The sequence below is a fragment of the Hyla sarda genome, chromosome 9 (genome assembly GCF_029499605.1).
Source record: "Hyla sarda isolate aHylSar1 chromosome 9, aHylSar1.hap1, whole genome shotgun sequence".
In the NCBI taxonomy this organism is placed as follows: domain Eukaryota; kingdom Metazoa; phylum Chordata; class Amphibia; order Anura; family Hylidae; genus Hyla; species Hyla sarda.
The window spans coordinates 144,708,729-144,723,075 of record NC_079197.1 but is presented as its reverse complement, the minus strand read 5'-3'; the positions used below and the strand labels follow the sequence as shown (position 1 = coordinate 144,723,075).

Genomic DNA, 14,347 nt, shown 5'->3' with positions numbered 1-14,347 from the left:
AGCCTCTTCTGCTGAGACTGCCTTGCTGAACCTGGTCCAGGGTAATTCTTCCGTTGGCGAGTACGCCATACAATTCCGTACTCTTGCTTCTGAACTATCCTGGAATAACGAGGCTCTCTGCGCGACCTTTAAAAAAGGCCTATCCAGTCGCATCAAGGATGTGCTGGCCGCACGAGAGATTCCTGCCAACCTCCAAGAACTCATCCATTTGGCTACCCGCATTGACATGCGTTTTTCTGAGCGACACCAAGAGCTCCGCCAGGAAAAAGACTTAGATCTCTGGGCACCTCTCCCACAGCATCCTTTGCAGTCTACGCCTGGGCCTCCCGCCGAGGAGGCCATGCAAGTGGATCGGTCTCGCCTGACCCAGGAAGAGAGGAATCGCCGTAGAGAAGAAAATCTCTGTCTGTACTGTGCCAGTACCGAGCATTTCTTGGTGGATTGCCCTATCCGTCCTCCACGCCTGGGAAACGCACGCACGCACCCAGCTCACGTGGGTGTGGCGTCTCTTGGTTCTAAGTCTGCTTCTCCACGTCTCACGGTGCCCGTGCGGATTTCTCCTTCAGCCAACTCCTCCCTCTCAGCCGTGGCCTGCTTGGACTCTGGTGCCTCTGGAAATTTTATATTGGAGTCCTTTGTGAATAAATTCAGCATCCCGGTGACCCGTCTCGTCAAGCCGCTCTACATTTCCGCGGTCAACGGAGCCAGATTGGACTGCACCGTGCGTTACCGCACAGAACCCCTCCTCATGTCTATTGGACCCCACCTCGAGAGGATTGAGCTCTTCGTTCTCCCCGGCTGTACCTCTGAGGTCCTCCTCGGTCTGCCATGGCTCCGGCTTCATTCGCCCACCCTTGATTGGACCACCGGGGAGATCAAGTACTGGGACTCTGCCTGCCACAGGAAGTGCCTCTCCCCCCCTCCCAGTCCCGTCAGGCAAGCCCCTGTGCCTCCTCATGGCTCCCGTCCTTGTGTCTCCCTGCCCCGTGCCAAGCTTCACCCTCTGCCCTCCCTCCCCATTCCAACTCCTGCTGTACTGCCTGCCGTTGAGGAAACCATCCATTCTTTCCCGGTGTCCTCATCCCAGGGGAGGCAGTCACCGGACAAAAAAAAGGGGAGACCTAAGGGGGGGGGGTACTGTTACGCCTAGCGCTCCGGGTCCCCGCTCCTCCCCGGAGCGCTCACGGCGTCTTTCTCCCTGCAGCTCCCCGGTCAGTCCCGCTGACCGGGAGCGCTGCACTGTCATGGCCGTCGGGGATGCGATTCGCACAGCGGGACGCGCCCGCTCGCGAATCGCATCCCAGGTCACTTACCCGTCCCGGTCCCCTGCTGTCATGTGCTGGCGCGCGCGGCTCCGCTCTCTAGGGCGCGCGCGCGCCAGCTCTCTGGGACTTAAAGGGCCAGTGCACCAATGATTGGTGCCTGGCCCAATTAGCTTAATTGGCTTCCACCTGCTCCCTGGCTATATCTGATCTCCTCCCATGCACTCCCTTGCCGGATCTTGTTGCCTTGTGCCAGTGAAAGCGTTTAGTGTGTCCAAAGCCTGTGTACCTGAACTTCTGCTATCCATCCTGACTACGAACCTTGCCGCCTGCCCCCGACCTTCTGCTACGTCTGACCTTGCCTCTGCCTAGTCCTTCTGTCCCACGCCTTCTCAGCAGTCAGCGAGGTTGAGCCGTTGCTAGTGGATACGACCTGGTTGCTACTGCCGCAGCAAGACCATCCCGCTTTGCGGCGGGCTCTGGTGAAAACCAGTAGCCGCTTAGAACCGGTCCACTAGCACGGTCCACGCCAATCCCTCGCTGACACAGCGGATCCACAACCCGTAAGCCGAATCGTGACAGGTACTACATTTTAAAAAAAAGTCAAAATTGTCCTCCTCTGACTCCTATAATTTTTTTATTTTTCTGTACATGTGGCTGCTTGAGGGCTCATTTCTTGTTTTAATGGGACTTTTGGATACATTTTTTATACATTTTGTGGGCTCATAAACATAATATTTTAATAGTTCTGACAATTCTGTACCCAGCGATACCAAATATGCCCTTGTTTTAGCTTTTGTAAAAAAAAAAAAATAAACAAAACAAAAATGAAAAAGGAGTGATTTTAATTTTGGTTAGGGAAGGGGCTTTTAATTCATTTTAAAATCATTTTTTTTCATTGGTTTTGTGCGGTCACTGCAGGATTGTATTGGAACCTGTCAGAAGCACTCATAGAAGTAGAAGACATGACTTTAAAATTTATTTTCTTTATTTTTTAATACAATACAGGAATCACCATACACTGTTTAAAAACCAGAGATGATTTATTCCAAAAATGTCCTCAGGTTATATGGGGTATTACAACTTTGCTCCATTCACTTAATTTAAGAAATCAGCTGTTTGTCTCTTCCTAAATAACCCCTAAAAAAACAATAGTGTACTTTATGCAGAACTACAATGAAACTCTCCATTTCTTCAGTTTCACTGCCACCTGTTGGTAAAATGTTATATTACAGTTACAGTTATAGTTATGACACCATGTTAAGAAATGATAAACTCCACACGGTGCTAAAAATAAGTATCGTAGGAGAGATGCTCTATGGTGAAGCATTTTGCCACGACTTGGCCCCAATAGAACAATTTGGTTCTGTTTGTTTAGTTTCTTTAAGTACATTTTGTGTTCTAAACTCTTCGCTATTCTGGAGTGAAATGATCATTTCTGACCGGTATGGCATTCATGACTGCGTAAAGTTACAATGGTGGGAGATTTATAAAAACATGTGCAGAGGAAAAGATCGCTTCTTTAATAAATAAAAAAAAAATGGCCACTGAAAAATAAAAGAAGCGATCTGATTGGTTGCTATGGGCTCCTCTTTTCCTCTGCACAGGTTTTGATAAATCTCCCCAAATTCTCTGTCAGTCACATGATCTGCTCTGCCTCCTAAAATATGAACAACCCCCTTCCTGTCTACAGTCCGACTCCACAAAAACACAAGTGAAAAATACTATTTTATCATATAATATTTTTTCCATGACTTCAATAGGAGACTCTCATTTAAATTCTTGCACAATAGTTTTACAAAGGGAAATATACTGAAATGTTGAGAAACTTAGTAACTTAGACATCTTATCCCCCTATCCAAAGGATAGGGGGATAAGATGTTTGATTGCGAAGGGTCTGGACGTCGGCCGCGGCCAGGGCCGGATCATTATTGGCGCATCATGGAGCGCCTGCTCCGGCCCCCATGCCCGTTTTCAGGACACTTTTCAGGACACAAGGATGTCTCGGCGGTTACCTCTCTGCGGCAGCCCCCGCATTAAATTTAAAAAACCAGGGGTGTTTGCGCACGCAGGGATGTCACTGACGTCCCTGCGTGCGCCCGTAGAAGAAATGCAGAGCGGAACAGCGAGGAGATGGACGCGCGCACATGGTAAGTGACCAGCTGCACGTCATCTTCAGAGTTCCGACCTCCGCTCCCGGGACCTACTGCTATGGCCCATAGGCCATAGCAGTAGATCATGACCCCAGTCCCCGGGATCCCCGGACCAGAGGGGCGGTGGTCGGAACACTGAAATGGGGCAGTATACAGCCTCCAGCCATACACTGTATATGGCTGGAGGCTGTATGTGTATGTCTGTGGGGGTACTGTACTGCACCTAATGTGGGGAACTATACTGTACCTAATGTGGGGGGAACTGTACTGTACCTAATGTGGGGGAACTGTACTGCACCTAATGTGGGGGAACTGTACTGCCAACCTAATGTGGGAAACTATACTGCCAACTTAATGTGGGGGAACTATACTGCACCTAATGTGGGGGATCTATACTGCACCTAATGTGGGGCAACTATACTGCACCTAATGTGGGGGATCTATACTGCACCTAATGTGGGGGAACTATACTGCACCTAATGTGGGGGAACTATACTGCACCTAATGTGGGGGAACTATACTGCACCTAATGTGGGGGACTATACTGAACCTAATGTGGGGGAACTATACTGCACCAAATGTGGGGAAACTATGCTGCACCTAGTGTGGGGAAACTGTACTGCCAACCTAATGTGGGGGAACTACACTGCACCTAATGTGGGGGAACTATACTGCACCTAATGTGGGGGAACTATACTGCACCTAGTGTGGGGAAACTGTGCTGCCAACTTAATATGGGGGAACTATACTGCACCTAATGTGGGGGATCTATACCGGACCTAGTGTGGGGGAACTATACTGCACCTAATGTGGGGGAACTATACTGCACTTAATGTGGGGGAACTATACTGCACCTAATGAGGGGGAACTGTACTGCACCAAATGTGGGGGAACTGTACTGCCAACCTAATGTGGGGAACTATACTGCCAACTTAATGTGGGGGAACTATGCTGTACCTAATGTGGGGGAACTATACTGCACCTAATGTGGGGGAGCTATACTGCACCTAATGTGGGGGAACTATAAAGCACCTAATGTGGGGAAACTGTACTGCCAACCTAATATGGGAGAAATGTACTGCCAACCTAATGTGGGGGATCTATACTGCACCTAATGTGGGGGAACTGTACTGCCAACCTAATGTGGGGGAACTATACTGCACCTAATGTGGGGGATCTATACTGCACCTAATGTGGGGGAACTGTACTGCACCTAATATGGGGGAACTATACTGCACCTAATGTGGGGGAACTATACTGCACCGAATGTGGGGGAACTGTACTGCACCTAATGAGGGGGAACTGTACTATCAACCTAATGTGGGGAACTATACTGCCAACTTAATGTGGGGGAACTATACTGCACCTAATGTGGGGGATCTATACTGCACCTAATGTGGGGGAACTGTACTGCACCTAATGTGGGGGAACTATACTGCACCTAATGTGGGGGAACTATACTGCACCTAATGTGGGGGACTATGCAGCATCTAATTGGGGGAACTATACTGCACCTAATGTGGGGGAACTATACTGCACCCAATGTGAGGAAACTGTACTGCCAACCTAATGTGGGAGAACTGTACTGCCAACCTAATGTGGGGGAACTACACTGCTCCTAATGTGGGGGATCTATACTGCACCTAATGTGGGGGAACTTTAATGCACCTAATGTGGGGGAACTATACTGCACCAAATGTGGGGGAACTGTACTGCACCAAATGTGGGGGAACTGTACTGCCAACCTAATGTGGGGAACTATACTGCCAACTTAATGTGGGGGAACTATGCTGCACCTAATGTGGGGGATCTATACTGCACCTAAAGTGGGGGATCTATACTGCACCTAATGTGGGGGAACTATACTGCACCTAATATGGGGGAACTATGCTGCACCTAATGTGGGGGAACTATACTGCACCTAACGTGGGGGACTATACTGCACCTAATGTGGGGGAACTATACTGCACCTAATGTGGGGAAACTGTACTGCCAACCTAATGTGGGAGAACTGTACTGCCAACCTAAGGTGGGGGAATTACACTGCTCCTTATGTGGGGGATCTATACTGCACCTAATGTGGGGGAACTATACTGCACCTAATGTGGGGGAACTGTACTGTACCAAATGTGGGGGAACTGTACTGCCAACCTAATGTGGGGAACTATACTGCCAACTTAATATGGGGGAACTATACTGCACCTAATTTGGGGATCTATACTGGATCTAATGTGGGAGAACTATACTGCACCTAATGTGGGGGAACTATACTGCACCTAATGTGGGGGAACTATACTGCACCTAATGTGTGGGAACTGTACTGCACCTGATGTGGGGGAACTATACTGCACCTAATGTGGGGAACAATACTGCACCTAATGTGGGGGAACTATACTGTACCTAATGTGGGGGAACTATACTATACCTAATGTGGGGGAACTGTACTGCACCTAATGTGGGGGAACTATACTGCACCTAATGTGGGGGAACTGTACTGCACATAATGTGGGGGACTATACTGCACCTAATGTGGGGGACTATACTGCACCTAATGTGGGGGAACTATACTGCACCTAATGTGGAGAACTATACTGCAACTAATGTGGGGGGAACTGTACTGCACCTAATGTGGAGAACTATACTGCAACTAATGTGGGGGAACTATACTGCACCTAATGTGGGGGAACAATACTGCACCTAATGTGGGGGAACTGTACTGCACCTAGTGTGGGGAACTGTACTGCACCTAATGTGGGGGAACTATACTGCACCTAATGTGGGGGAGCTATACTGCACCTAATGTAGGGGACTATATTGCACCTAATGTGGGGGACTATACTGCACCTAATGTGGGGGAACTATACTGCACCTAATGTGGGGGAACTATACTGCACCTAATGTGGGGAAACTGTACTGCCAACCTAATGTGGGAGAACTGTACTGCCAACATAATGTGGGGGAAATACACTGCTCCTAATGTGGGGGATCTATACTGCACCTAATGTGGGGGAACTATACTGCACCGAATGTGGGGGAACTGTACTGCCAACCTAATGTGGGGAACTATACTGCCAACTTAATATGGGGGAACTATACTGCACCTAATGTGGGGATCTATACTAAACCTAATTTGGGGGAACTATACTGCACCTAATGTGGGGGAACTATACTGCACCTAATGTGTGGGAACTGTACTGCACCTGATGTGGGGGAATGATACTGCACCTAATGTGGGGAACTATACTGCACCTAATGTGGGGGAACTATACTGTACCTAATGTGGGGGAACTATACTATACCTAATGTGGGGGAACTGTACTGCACCTAATGTGGGGGAACTATACTGCACCTAATGTGGGGGAACTGTACTGCACCTAATGTGGGAGAACTATACTGCACCTAATGTGGGGGAGCTATACTGCACCTAATGTGGGGGACTATACTACACCTAATGTGGGGGAACTATACTGCACCTAATGTGGGTGAACTATACTGCACCTAATGTGGGGGAACTGTACTGCACCTAATGTGGGAGAACTATACTGCACCTAATGTGGGGGAGCTATACTGCACCTAATGTGGGGGACTATACTACACCTAATGTGGGGGAACTATACTGCACCTAATGTGGGTGAACTATACTGCACCTAATGTGGGGGAACTGTACTGCACCTAATGTGGGGGAGCTATACTGCACCTAATGTGGGGGACTATACTGCACCTAATGTGGGGGACTATACTGCACCTAATGTGGGGGAACTATACTGCACCTAATGTGGAGAACTATACTGCAACTAATGTGGGGGGAATTGTACTGCACCTAATGTGGAGAACTATACTGCAACTAATGTGGGGGAACTGTACTGCACCTAATGTGGGGGAACTATACTGCACCTAATGTGGGGGAACTGTACTGCACCTAGTGTGGGGAACTGTACTGCACCTAATGTGGGGGAACTATACTGCACCTAATGTGGGGGAGCTATACTGCACCTAATGTAGGGGACTATACTGCACCTAATGTGGGGGACTATACTGCACCTAATGTGGGGGAACTATACTGCACCTAATGTGGGGGAACTATACTGCACCTAATGTGGGGAAACTGTACTGCCAACCTAATGTGGGAGAACTGTACTGCCAACCTAATGTGGGGGAAATACACTGCTCCTAATGTGGGGGATCTATACTGCACCTAATGTGGGGGAACTATACTGCACCGAATGTGGGGGAACTGTACTGCCAACCTAATGTGGGGAACTATACTGCCAACTTAATATGGGGGAACTATACTGCACCTAATGTGGGGATCTATACTACACCTAATTTGGGGGAACTATACTGCACCTAATGTGGGGGAACTATACTGCACCTCATGTGGGGGAACTATACTGCACCCAATGTGAGGAACTGTACTGCACCTAATGTGGGGGAATGATACTGCACCTCATACACAAACTTTGGACTGAAGCCCAAACACAGGAAGTGCAGCCTGGAGTGCTGAGGGGGGGTGTCCAGCCTCAACCAATCACAGCTCCTCTCACACTTAACTGCCATATGCTGTTGGTTGGACCACCCCCCCCCCCCCCCCTCAGCACTCCAGGCTGCACTTCCTGTATTTTGGCTTCGGTCCTAAGTTTGTGTATGAGATGGGGGGAAAATGTGCTCTTGAGCTTTTTTAAGCACAAATAAAACATAGAAAACGTCTTTTTTTTTTTTAAACAAAGTATATTAGAAATATGTTTTATTTACCATAAGGAGTGCAATAGCAAAAATTTGTTTTAATGAGAGTTACCATTTAAGGCCAAAATGGGAATGTGACCCTCCACACAGGCCGCTCCCTTTCACTCCATCCCCACTACCCTCTCTCAGGGAGACGGGGACAAAGTTTCTCCAAACATCTCCCAGCTTTTCGCCACCCTCCTGCGCCACACAAATCCCCCAACCACCCACATGTCCTCACTGTATGGGCATGCTTTTGTAGTTGTAGTCTTGCAACAGGTAGCAGGCAATGGAAGATATGCGCAGGGCCGGCTCTGCCTATAGGCAAAATAGGCAGCTGCCTAGAGCATCCTCTTGATGGGGGACACCGCTCTGCCTGCTGCAATAAAGTTAGACAACCAGCATCTGAACCACTCACTCAGTCAGCATGGGGCATGTCAATTTTTGCCAATGGGTGGACTTAAAGGGGTAGTCCAGTGGTGAAAAACTTATCCCCTATCCTAAGGATAGGGGATAAGTTTGAGATCGCGCAGGGTCCGACCGCTGGGGCCCCCTGCGATCTCTCTGTACAGAGCCCCAGCTCTCGGCCCAGATAGCGGGTGTCGACCCCCGCATGAAGCGGCGGCCGACACGCCCCCTCAATACATCTCTATGGCAGAGCCGGAGATTGTTGAAGGCAGCGCTCCGGCTCTGCCATAGAGTTGTATTGAGGGGGCGTGTCGGCCGCCGCTTCGTGCGGAGGTCGACACGCCCCCTTCCCGCGGGCTGTCGGGGCCCCGTACAGGAGATCGCAGGGGGCCCCAGCGGTCGGACCCCCCGCGATCTGCAACTTATCCCCTATCCTTAAGATAGGGGATAAGTTGTTCACCACTGAGTCACCACTGGACTACTCCTTTAAGAAGGTGGAAAAATTATCTTTTGCCTAGGGTGGCAAAAATGATTGCACCAGCCCTGGATATGCGCTGCAGGCGGGTGGGAGAAAATCTGTGGCGTGCTCCTCTGGCTGCACTCCACAGTCTGTCTAGGCAGTGTAGATATGGCAAAGAACCGGAGAAAAACACCACAGAGTCACTATCCTGGAGGAACCAGATTCTAAGGAGTAAGATATATGCGTTTTTAATAGTATTCCATAAAACAATACATATTAAAATAAATAAAAAGAAGCCAAATACGTTTTGGGAGTAAACTCTCCCTTTGTCAATTGCAGGTAGTGGAATAGCTGTATGAGCGGTCAAACAACAGATTTAAATACATGTGTATTGGTGCCGAAAACATTGGGGTGCGTGGTCAAGATTGTAATCACATCCGTCAGAATAGACATTCATACATATAGGTATAATTGTAAAGGCAATATATAGGCATAATTAAAAAGCAGCATAAATATAAAACCACTAGGCAATGGTAATGTGATAATAATGATGATAATGCAATAAACAGCATCATCTGTACATACAATACTTACCTGGGTTGTCTTTTGGTGCCACCTACAGTTGAATTTCAGTTATACCATCCATTCTACCAGTATCTTTTCTTAATACTTTTTCAATCATTTCTTTCAGTACATTAATTCAATATATATATATATATATATATATATATATATATATATATACAATATTTATGGTAATTATAACCCCTGTGGTAAAATAATTAATGTTATTGCAAAGTAAAATTGGTGGTGCAAAAAAAAAAAGCCCTCATATGTGTCACGATGCCGGCTGGCAGGTAGTGGATCCTCTGTGCCAGAGAGGGATGGCGAGGACCGCGCTAGTGGACCGGTTCTAAGCCACTACAGGTTTTCACCAGAGCCCGCCGCAAAGCGGGATGGTCTTGCTGCGGCGGTAGTGACCAGGTCGTATCCACTAGCAACGGCTCACCTCTCTGACTGCTGAAGATAGGCGAGGTACAAGGGAGTAGGCAGAAGCAAAGTCGGACGTAGCAGAAGGTCGGGGGCAGGCGGCAAGGTTCGTAGTCAGGGGAGATAGCAGAAGTTCTGGTACACAGGCTTTAAACACACAAAACGCTTTCACTAGGCACAAGGGCAACAAGATCCGGCAAGGAAGTGCATGGGAGGAGGTTAGATATAGTCAGGGACCAGGTGGAAGCCAATTAAGCTAATTGGGCCAGGCACCAATCATTGGTGCACTGGCCCTTTAAGTCTCAGGGAGCTGGCGCGCGCGCGCCCTAGAGAGCGGAGCCGCGCGCGCCAGCACATGACAGCAGGGGACGGGAACGGGTAAGTGACCTGGGATGCGATTCGCGAGCGGGCGCGTCCCGCTGTGCGAATCGCATCCCCAACGGCCATGACAGAGCAGCGCTCCCGGTCAGCGGGACTGACCGGGGAGCTGCAGGGAGAAAGACGCCGTGAGCGCTCCGGGGAGGAGCGGGGGCCCGGAGCGCTAGTCGTAACAGTACCCCCCCCCTTAGGTCTCCCCTTCTCTTTGTCCGGTAACTGCCTCCCCTGGGATGAGGACACCGGGAAAGGATGGAGGGATTCCTCAACGGCAGGCAGAACAGCAGGAGTAGGAATGGGGAGAGAGGGCAGAGGGCGAGACCTGGCACGGGGCAGTGTGACACCAGGACGAGGGCCATGAGGGGACACAGAGGCTTGCCTGATGGGACTGGGAGGGGGGGAGAGGCATTTCCTGTGGCAGGCAGAGTCCTTAATGACCTTAGGGGGACCGGATACAGGAGGAACCACAGGGTCACGGCAGGGAGTACTGGGAACCGGTTGAAGGCAGTCCTTGGAACAAGAGGGACCCCAACTCTTGATCTCCCCAGTGGACCAATCCAGGGTTGGGGAATGGTGTTGAAGCCAGGGTAGTCCAAGGAGAACTTCAGAAGTGCAATTAGGAAGGACAAAAAATACAATTTCCTCGTGATGAGGTCCGATGCACATTAGGAGGGGCTCCGTGCGGTAACGCACGGTGCAATCCAACCTGGCTCCGTTGACCGCGGAAATGTGGAGTGGCTTGACAAGACGGGTCACCGGAATGCGGAATTTATTCACTAAGGACTCCCGAATAAAATTCCCAGAAGCTCCAGAGTCCAGGCAGGCCACGGCTGAGAGGGGAGAGCTGGCTGAAGTAGAAATCCGAACAGGCACCGTGAGACGTGGAGAAGCCGACTTAGCATCAAGAGACGCCACACCCACGAGAGCTGGGTGCGAGCGTGCGTTTCCCAGACGTGGAGGACGGATTGGGCAATCCACCAAAAAATGTTCAGTACTGGCACAGTACAGACAAAGATTCTCTTCCTTACGGCGATTCCTCTCTTCCAGGGTCAGGCGAGACCGATCCACTTGCATGGCCTCCTCGGCGGGAGGCCTAGGCGCAGATTGCAGTGGAGACTGTGGGAGAGGTGTCCAGAGATCTAAGTCTTTTTCCTGGCGGAGCTCTTGATGCCTCTCAGAAAAACGCATGTCAATGCGAGTGGCTAGATGAATGAGTTCATGCAGGTTAGCAGGAGTCTCTCGTGCGGCCAGAACATCTTTAATGTTGCTGGATAGGCCTTTTTTAAAGGTCGCGCAGAGAGCCTCATTATTCCAGGATAGTTCAGAAGCAAGAGTACGGAATTGTATGGCGTACTCGCCAACGGAAGAATTACCCTGGACCAGGTTCAGCAGGGCAGTCTCAGCAGAAGAGGCTCGGGCAGGTTCCTCAAAGACACTTCGAATTTCCGAGAAGAAGGAATGTACAGAGGCAGTGACGGGGTCATTGCGGTCCCAGAGCGGTGTGGCCCATGACAGGGCTTTTCCAGACAGAAGGCTGACTACGAAAGCCACCTTAGACCTTTCAGTAGGAAACTGGTCCGACATCATCTCCAAGTGCAGGGAACATTGCGAAAGAAAGCCACGGCAAAACTTAGAGTCCCCATTAAATTTGTCCGGCAAGGACAGGCGGAGGCTAGGAGTGGCCACTCGCTGCGGAAGGGGTGCAGGAGCTGGCGGAGGAGATGGTTGTTGCTGCTGTAGCTGTGACTGTACTTGCTGTAGTTGTGACTGGAGTTGCTGTGTCATGGTGGTCAAGTACGACAGCTGGTGATCTTGTTGGGCGATCTGACGAGCTTGCTGGGCAACCAGCGTAGGGAGGTCAGCGACAACTGGCAGAGGAACTTCAGCGGGATCCATGGCCGGATCTACTGTCACGATGCCGGCTGGCAGGTAGTGGATCCTCTGTGCCAGAGAGGGATGGCGAGGACCGCGCTAGTGGACCGGTTCTAAGCCACTACAGGTTTTCACCAGAGCCCGCCGCAAAGCGGGATGGTCTTGCTGCGGCGGTAGTGACCAGGTCGTATCCACTAGCAACGGCTCACCTCTCTGACTGCTGAAGATAGGCGAGGTACAAGGGAGTAGGCAGAAGCAAAGTCGGACGTAGCAGAAGGTCGGGGGCAGGCGGCAAGGTTCGTAGTCAGGGGAGATAGCAGAAGTTCTGGTACACAGGCTTTAAACACACAAAACGCTTTCACTAGGCACAAGGGCAACAAGATCCGGCAAGGAAGTGCATGGGAGGAGGTTAGATATAGTCAGGGACCAGGTGGAAGCCAATTAAGCTAATTGGGCCAGGCACCAATCATTGGTGCACTGGCCCTTTAAGTCTCAGGGAGCTGGCGCGCGCGCGCCCTAGAGAGCGGAGCCGCGCGCGCCAGCACATGACAGCAGGGGACGGGAACGGGTAAGTGACCTGGGATGCGATTCGCGAGCGGGCGCGTCCCGCTGTGCGAATCGCATCCCCAACGGCCATGACAGAGCAGCGCTCCCGGTCAGCGGGACTGACCGGGGAGCTGCAGGGAGAAAGACGCCGTGAGCGCTCCGGGGAGGAGCGGGGGCCCGGAGCGCTAGGCGTAACAATATGGGTCTGTAGGTGGAAAATTTAAAGCGTTACGACTTTTAGAAGGTGAGAAGGGAAAAACAAAAAATGAAAAAATGGCCAGAGAGGGAAGGGGATAATTTAAAAATAAATAAATGAATAATAAATAAACTATTAATTAATACATAATTAGATTCATTTATTTCATATACATATACCGTATATACTCGAGTATAAGCCGACCCGAATATAAGCCGAGGCCCCTAATTTCACCCCAAAAACCCAGGAAAAGTTATTGACTCGACTACAAGCCTAAGGTGGGAAATACATCATCCCCCCATGTCATCATCTAGACCCCCATCATCATCCAGACCCCCTTCACTAACACCCCCGTCATCATCACCCTGTCATTTTCACCCCCGTCGTCATCTTCCCCACTTCATCATCACCCTGTCATCATCCCCCCCCCTTCATCATCACCGCCTGTCAATCTCCTCAGTGGTCTTCAACCTGCGGACCTCCAGATGTTGCAAAACTATAACTCCCAGCATGCCCGGACAGCCATTGGCTGTCCGGGCATGCTGGGAGTTGTGGTTTTGAAACATCTGGAGGTCCGCAGGTTGAAGACCACTGCGCGGGCCTTCGTCATCATCCAGACCCCCCCCCCCCCCCCTTTAGTTTTCTACTTACCTCCCCTTGGTGGGAAGAAAGGGTGAGCTGGTCCGGGCCATCTATGCTGCAGGGACCGGCCGGTGGGGAGGGTTAGTCGTTCCGGGCTGTACATATTCCCCGGGAGGCCCTCTTCTCCGCTGGCTCCGGGCCGGCCCCGGACTAGTGACGTTGCCTTGACGACGACGCACATGCGCATGAAAATCCCTGTGCGCCGTCGTCATGGCAACGTCCCTAGTCCGGGGCCGTCCCGGAGTGAGCGGAGAAGAGGGCCTCCCGTTGTTGTAGTTTTGCAACATCTGGAGGTCTGCAGGTTGAAGACCACTGAGAAGGGATTGACAGGCGGAGAGTTCACTCGAGTATAAGCCAAGGGGGGCGTTTTCAGCACGAAAAATCGTGCTGAAAAACTCAGCTTATACTCGAGTATATACGGTAAATAAATTGATAATATAATATATACAGGAATATTAATTCACAGGTTTTATATATATTTCCTACAGTATATTGCCTTATATAACTTATCTAAAGGTGAATAGAGAAACCACTTAAATGGTAGAACCCCAGAACCCCTATGAATTTGTGGAGGAAGGATTATTGCAGTCCATGGTGGAAGGATTATTGCAGTCCATGGTGGAAGGATTATTGCTGTCCATGGTGGAAGGATTATTGCAGTCCATGGTGGAAGGATTATTGCAGTCCATGGTGGAAGGATTATTGCAGTCCATGGTGGAAG

At 50.2% G+C, this 14,347-nt stretch overlaps 1 protein-coding gene across 2 annotated transcripts in view; it reads left to right on the top strand.

Annotated features, from left to right (window-relative positions):
• The window catches only part of LOC130290409 (cytochrome P450 2C8-like), a 77,135-nt gene that overhangs the window by 25,267 nt on the left and 37,521 nt on the right, over positions 1–14,347 (top strand). The window contains exon 1 of one of the 2 annotated variants that reach the window (XM_056538023.1): positions 9,600–9,658. The exons of the other annotated variant lie outside the window; for it this stretch is intronic. The gene's annotated coding sequence lies outside the window, so the exon portion shown is untranslated. Of the gene's footprint in view, positions 1–9,599; positions 9,659–14,347 lie in introns of those variants that run through there. 2 annotated transcript variants of the gene reach the window in all.